Source organism: Nannospalax galili, unplaced genomic scaffold, assembly GCF_000622305.1.
Source record: "Nannospalax galili isolate Female #2095 unplaced genomic scaffold, S.galili_v1.0 scaffold726, whole genome shotgun sequence".
Lineage (NCBI taxonomy): Eukaryota > Metazoa > Chordata > Mammalia > Rodentia > Spalacidae > Nannospalax > Nannospalax galili.
The window spans coordinates 624,067-632,457 of NW_008355253.1; positions in this window are offsets into that span (position 1 = coordinate 624,067).

Here is an 8,391-nt window from a genome sequence, read left to right on the forward strand (position 1 = left end):
TCATACATATGAAATTTATATAATTTATATAATACATAATTTTGATGATATTTGTCCAACACACACACTCCTCCCCCTAACTCCTCTAATGTATCCTCATCTAAGCCTGGAGTGGTGGCACATACATTAGGTAGATCTCTATGACTGAGGTCAATTTGTCTATATGTATCAAGTTTCAAGCCAGCTGCTGCTACAGAGATACCCTGTTTAAAAAACAAAACAAAACAGAAAACAAAAACAAAAAAAGAATACCTACCCTACCTTTTGGTAGACTTAATGTTATTTGTATAATTTAAGAAAATAATTCACATCACTGTTTACAGTAAGAGTTCAATGATTTAGTCTTATAAAAAGGAAAAAAAGAACTGGGGGGCAGGTAAGAATCAAGTCATACTGTTGGAGTAATTATTTAAAGTTAATATTGGTAATTTGCATTATCAATGCTGACTGAACATAGGCACATTTCACAGGTAAGTTTTGTCATTTTATTTAATAGTCTATGAAGGTTGATAATTTCTCTTGTCATGTGGACCATGTATAAGAGATACAGAGGAAGAGTGCTTTATCTATAAAAGACTTTTAAGAACTGGTTCTAAAATGAATGTTTAGTGTGTTTGCATTCCTTGAATTTGAGAAGGGAAGAACTAGTTAAGGAAATTTAAATCTTAAGGAGAGAAATACTTACATTATAAAATTACCAAATGATTTTAAAAGTCATGCCAAACAGATTCGTCTTGTGAAAAATCAATTTGGAACAAACCCCCATACTTTCTCTACTAACACATGTTGAACCTTCTAAAGTTTTTTGCTCTTATCCAAATGCATACTGGACCCTGAGGTTATCAGACAAGTTCTCCTCTTATATTGTCATCTGGACACAGAATCCAAAGCAGGGGCATTTCCTCACAAAAGCTGTTCCTGAGACACAGAGAGTTTAGGCTGAACTGAACAAGAGTCTATTTCCTTTGAATGCCAGTCAAGTTAGTCAGGAAAAGAAGAATACTTTCTAGAACCTCATAATTCAGCCAAAGCTTAGGCCTTTTTCATTTCAATTACACTTATGGTGTAGATCCCATTTATGATTTTATGTTTTGTTATTAAAGCCGAAGTAGTATAAGGGTATTTGTCCTATGACTGCCTTTTTCTTACTAAGAACACATTAAATAGAAAATACCAGAGTGTGTTTATTATGATGCTGTAGAAATAAGGCATATTTCTTTTTACAAAAGTCTTGAGAATTGTTACTACCCATCTTTCTAAGGCGAAAACATTAACATTACCACAATGTGAAGGAGATGAAAATGTTGGAGACTGTGTTTGAGAATTAGAGAGAGAACTGTATGACAAGCATGCTTATACAGAGAGTTTGATTTCATGCCCTAGCAACAAGAAATTATGTTCTTATAATTGATTGTAAAGGCATTTTATGGTGAACTTAAAATTTTATATTTTCATAGGAGCTCACAATTGAGCAGTTCTTTTAGAATTTTTATTGAATTTATTTTTTTTCTCCAAAAATTACATACTTTTCTGTTTGTTTCCCAGTTCCCTTTACCTGTCACACACACTTGCATCTAGTAATTAATGTCAGATAGCGAAAACATGAAATTCCTATTACAACTGAACATTGTTTCCTGACATTATGATCAATTTAACACATTTTTCTCTAAAAAAAAAAAAAAAAAAAACATTTTGGAAAGCTAATTTTTGTCTGTCTTTAAAATGTGTCTAGTTTTGGGAATCCTACAGTCTCCACCTTATCCAAACTCAGAATTCCAAATATGCTATGCTATTACAAAATAGGAGACAAAGTGGTGTGGGGGAGAAAGAGAGAGAGGGGGAGAGAGAGAGAGAGAGAGAGAGAGGATTCAGACAGGCAAGGTTTGAATGAGAATGAATATTAAAAGGTAAAGAGCTTTGCTTTTTTGCCTTCTTGCATAATTAATATTGTTAATATTCACATTTTTACATTGGATAAGATGGGACTTGCTTTCCTGTTTCCATACTGACTATCACTCACTAAGATTAACCAATTTAATCTCTGGTTATTTTCAAGAGATAGTCCTACACCCAAATTTTTGACTCCAGATAAGAACACTTATCTATGTGCAATCTGATCATTTTAAACTGCTGGGATCTTCCTTTTTCAAAAATATCCCTCCTTGTACAGATATTGTAAATGTAGTTTTCAGTACACTTTTGAACTAATACGGTACCACCTAAGCATTATTTATTGCTCCTCTCTCCCTGTCTAATCAGCCCTCCGCCCTCCTCAGCTAAAGTACTCCCAAGTTTTCTACTTTCTTTTGTTAATACCTTTCTTCAATTAACCCCTTCTCATGAGGTCCTTCTTTCATTTTACCATATTTTTCCCTCTTCCCTTCCCAGTTAAATACCCCCCCTTTCCAGATTTTCCCTTGGTTACATCTGTCTACTACTATCCTGGCTTTTTCTTTCTCCTAACCTCCATGGTTCCTTTACATTTTCCTGGCTCCTGTTGTTACATAAAGACATACTCACATATAAGTATTTGGTGCTATGATTCACAAACAAGAGAGACTGTATATTGCTTGTTTTTCTGATTCTGTGTTACTTCACTTAGTATAACAGTTTCTAGTTCATTCATTTGCCTGAAAATTTCATGATTTCATTTTTCCTTACTGCCAAGCAGAACTCCATTGTTTATAGATGAAGGCTATGTAAAAGAAATGCAGTGCCAGACAGGAGAAACCTCCTTCTAGTTGTTGGTACAGTAGTCCAAGAGACTCTCCAGATAACACGTATTATTGCCACAACCCCTGATTACTTCCCAGAACTTGAAGGTAAGACCCTATTGCTGAAGACAGGACATACTTTGGACCCAAAAGTTGGAGAAAGGAACTGGAATCAACCTGGAAGCCTCCTCTCTGTAGACTCGCTCTCATAGTTTTAGAGAACTCAATACAATCTGCTAAGTGAGAAAACCAATTATGGTACAACCCCATCAATAAAGTCGAATTACCACAGCAATGACTGACACAGTAAAGTATCTCTATTGGTACAGTAGAAGCACTTTTATCTTAGGGATGATCATCATATATCTAATTGGGCTTAAAACCCACTAAGTAGGAGGGAAATCACATGTGATCCTGTAAACATAGCTAAATACACATAGTTGAAGATGTCGTGAACCTAGAGAAAATCCTATGTCTGTCATATGCCTAAACAAACATAGTTTCTTACTATATGCTAAATATGTATCCTTATATTGACAGACAATTATATCAGTAACCACTAATCAAAGAAGCTTCTTTTTGTAACAGATGAAAACTATTACAAAATTCTACAACTGGGCACACACAGAGAATAAATGTGTGTGATATTCCCAGACCTAAGTGATTGACCTACAATGGAGCCAATACACTAAAGGCTCAAGGAACATAGTGGAACAGGGGGTAGAGAACATACTAGTGCATCTCTTTGATCTCACCGGTGAAGCTTCCTCATGCAGGAGAAGGCAGTGAACACTGAAGGCCACAACTGTCCAAAATGTAGAGAATAAGACACTGCAGAATGCATGTCACTGAATAGGGCACATATTAAAATTCATCCACGCAGGGCTCAGGGACAATTGCAGAAGAGGAGGCAGAAGATTGCAAGAGCTGGGGTGGTGTATGATGACAATGAAACAGAGTCTTTCAGGCTTCTGGGAAATCGCTCATATGAACTCACAGTAATGCTGACAACATACACAAGACCTGTGCAAACTCAATCAGACAAAATCCAGCATAGAATTGGAGAACTGGATAGAAGGCCTCAGTCTTAGTTGAGAAACTATAGGCAGCTTATCTCTGCCGGGTGAAGTAGAGTTGATCTTTAAGGGACAGATAGATTGACTAGGCTCCAGTGGATGAACTCACACTGAGGGACATCTGAGGACACCAATGACTCAGCAGGCCTTACCGTATATGAGACAATGCATAAAATTCTGTGTTATTGAGGGGGTACAGACAGGGAGGGATGTCTAAATATGGTTAAGATGTGTTGTATGGAATGCACAAAAATTCAATAAAAATGTATATCAAAAACATTCCTCCTTTAGTATTTGTCACTGTAAGGTGGGTTTTATTCTTTCTATGGTGTTTTGAGAAGTAATTTTCCAGATATGTCCATTTCTGCATATTTGTCCCTATCTGCATTATGATGAATCCAGTGTAATGTTCCTAAATCAGTGCCTTTGGGTTTCTGTGATTGAATACCTCTCCATACCTTCCTTTCCAATCTACTAAGAAAACCTTTGTCATTCTATTTATTCTAGGACAACTTAGAACATAGATGTAGAACAAAGAGTTGTCTGAAAACCCTTTATTTGAATCATATTGCTGTGGAAAAACTTCTAAGAAGATTAAAGAAATATAATTCAACAAAAGAGAGAGCAATCTCTCTGGTTGATGTAGCACCAACCTGTATGAAATCAGGAGGAAGGACCAGGTGACAATTCCAGAGAAATATCAGCCCAATTCCTAGATTTAAAGCCATGTATTTGATTTGGACTGCAGTCATCACACTGACCTATCTCTCACTTAACACATTCATACTTCATCAGGAAATATGATAGGAGACCACAAATAAAGCAAACTGGCAAAGAGAAATGCCACCTGCAGGTATAAATTAGGGCTGATGGCATGGCACTTATCAAGACTTACAAAAGAGTGTTTTGGTTTGCAATTCTCTGCTTACCAAAAATCTGTCTGAGGTCTTCTCCATCTGTTTTGGCAGGTATATGGGTAAAATTGTCAGTTGTTTATTAGCATATGTTGTACTTCTCTGATGTTTGTGGGAAAAATTAATGTAGCATGCAACTTCCAATTAGTTTCTACACTGTTAATGACAAGTTCTGATAAAATGCCTTGCAATGAAATATGGGGGCTAATGGTATTAATATGGTATATCGATTCTCAGATTCCAAGCTGGAAAATGATGCCAAATCAGTAGGGTTTTAAAAAATAAATAATTTATTGAGAAATTCATACAAGCATATAAAATGTTTTGATCAAATCCATGCCCACTTTCTCCACTTCAACTCCTCCCATATCTCCCCATCACTTTTTTCTGATGATTTCAAGTGCTCTTTCTTCTTCTCTAATTTATTTATTTTATGGGGCTTTTGGCTACTCTAACATTCCCCCCTCTGAAGAGGTATCCCTAAACTATTTTAAGGATTAGATAAAAGTTCCCAAATCCTTTTGATATTTTTGGCCTTTGGAATGGAGTGTGTCGCTAAGAGGCCCAAGGACATTGTGAGTTTAGCCAAGAAATTGGCTATATTTTGATGGGTTTTTTTTTTTTTACCGTAATTGCCTAGCCAATTCCTACCTCCTATTCTTATCATACCATCATCTGAAGAGGTTACCCAAATTTCCAAAAGGGAATTGGGACACAGACAGCTCTGGCTTCTTCCATAATGAAGAGTGACGCAGGATGAGGCAATTGGAGTACCTCTTCAGTGGGTCTATCTAAAAGACTCCCATATTGCATAACTCTTACCTCTAAGGTGAAAGAAAGTCCTTGAACCATGAATAGGAGATGTGAAGAAGTAAAGGCAAGAGTAAATAGCATTATAAGTTCTAGCCAGCAAATTAGAAAAAAGTCAGAACAGGGCAATTTTCAAATGATCATATGAGAGTCGATTGGAATTTCTTGACCAGGGCTTCCAAAAGGATCCCTCTATTGGGTTCCTCCTCATATTTCTTTTGTCCACCAAGGCTGGACTCAGGAGTGATGGACTCTGGATTTGCTTTCAGGTATTTTGATAGCTGTTGGAGTGGTTATAATCAGTGTCAGTTTCCTATCAAGGGCTTTGTCCTAGTTTGTCTCTCCATTGCTGTGACAAAACACTCTGAAACTACCAACTTGGGGAGGGAAGGGTTTAACCAGCTTACATCTCCTGGGTCACAGTTCATCAGGGAGTGGAAGGTTAGAACTCAGGGCAGGAACCTGGAGGCAGGAGCTGGAGCACAGGCCTTGGAAGAATGCTGCTTACTGGCTCAGCCCACTTTCTTATGCAATACAGGCCCACCTGCCCAGGGGTGGCACCACCCACAGTAGGCTGGGCCCTCCCACATTACTCAACAATCAAGAAAATACCCCACAGACATGGCCACATGCCAGTCCAATGGAAGCAATTCCCCAATTGAGGCTCCCTCAACCCAGGTGTGTCAAGTTGACACTAATGCTATCCAGCACAGAGGTCCAAGCAGGATCATTGGACCCTCACCCAAGAAGTTTAGTTCCACCACTCCAGTCACTTAAATATCATGTGCTGTGTAGATAAGACTGGGGTACAAAAACAAATATTCTCAGATAAACATTGAATAGATATGTATTTTGTTCCTTAACCTAGCTGACTAAATTATGAACATAAAAAATTTAAAATTATGTGTATATTCTTTTTTGTCTCATCATTTATATATCATAACAATCCTACAGAGACCTTCATCACTTGGTTAGGTTTTCTCATTTTTTTTCTATTTTGGAAAATATCTCCATTCCCATATCTTTTAAACATTATTTACATTTTCATTTTCTTTCCTTTTCTTTTTTTTTTTTATCATTTTGTGACACTTAATAGCATTTGCAAACAAATTTTCCATCTGTTGTGAGGCTTGCTTTCCTGGGAATGCTAAGCAATGCTTATTCACTTTTAAGGTTGTAGTGTCAAGCCAATGTTTAATGAAAGTTTTACTTGGAAACCAATGAATTTATTGAGCTTACCAAGATAACTGAGGGGTTGCTGAGGCATTTGTATGACCTGAGTTTATGCACACTGGAAAGCCTTCACCCAGTGTGGGTCATGCCTCCTCTTCCTAGCCTTCCCCAGAATGAATATTTTAGCCCTTCTCAAATCCAGGAAGCCATGTGTGATTAGGGCCAAATTACATACAGTTGGCTGGGAAGAGTAGCTGGATAATCCAGTGAGGGTTCATTGACCCTGCATGGCTCTCCTTTAATAAATGAGCACAACTGTCAACAAGCCCAATTGTGATGAAGTTTAGTGATCAAGCTCAGCTGAAGTCATATGATGGTAGCTATTTCATGCAGAAGGAACTCCTGTATAGCATCATCTTATTAAAAGAAAATGGAATTTAAAAGAATTTGGTGCTAGGATCCACATATGGGGGAGAACATATGTTGTTTGTTTTTCTGAGTTGGTATTGCTTCACTTAGTATAACAGTTTCTAGATCCACCAATTTTCATACAAATTTCATTATTTCATCTTTCTTTACAGCTGAATAGAGATCTATTGTGTAAATATACCACATTTTGTTGTCACTATTCAGTTGAGGGGCACTTAGGTGGCTTCCATCTCTTAGCTATTGTGAAAAAAGCAGCAACAAACATGGTTGCACAAGTGTCTATACAATGGGATGGTCCTTTGGGTATATGCCAAGGAGTGGTATAACCAGGTCATATGGTAGGTTCATTTTTAGTTTTTTAGTTTTCCACATTATTTTCCATAGAAGTTGCAAGAGTTTGCAATCCCATCAGCAGTGAATGAACGTTCCTTTTTCTCAACATCCTCACCAGCATTTGGTATTATTTGTTCTCTTGAGCTTAGCCAGTCTGATTGGGATAAGGGGATACCTTAGGTTGGTTTTAATTTGCATTTCCCTAATTACTGACAATGTTGAATACTTCTTGGAGGTTTCTTAGTCAATTTTATTTCTTTTGTGGAGAACTTTTTGTTTAGATCTTTAACCCATTTTTTAATTGGGTCATCTGGTTTCTCCATTCTTCGTTTTTTGAGTTCTTTATATAGTCTGGATTTTAAAACCTCTGTCAGAGGTGTCACTGGTGAAGATTTTTCTTCCAATTCTCTGGGCTTTCTCTTCAGTTTTTTTATTGTTTCTTTTGCTGTACAGAAGCTTTGTAGTTTAAGGAGGTCACACTTGTTGATTGCTGACCTTAATTCCAGAGCAACTTCTGTCCCATTTAGGAAATCCTTTCCTACACCTATATCCTGTAAGTTACTGACAGTACTTTCTTCTCATAGTTTCAGGGTTTACAGTTTAATACTGAGGTCTTTGATCCATTTGGATTTGACTTTTTGGCAAGGTGAAAGATAAGGATCTAGTTTCATTCTTCTACAAGTGAAGATCCAGTTTTTCCAGCACCATTTGTTGAATATGCTGTCTTTCCTCCATTGTGTGTTCTTGGCACCACTGTCAAGTAATTTTCAGGTGGCTGAAATTGCATTTACTTGGGTTTGACTCTTCCATGATGTTCCATTGATCTTTATGTCTGTATTTGTGCCAATATCATGCTATTTTATGACTATAGCTCTATCGTATACTTTGAGATATAGTATAGTAATTCCTCCAATGTTGCTGTTTGTGCTGAGGGTTGCTTTG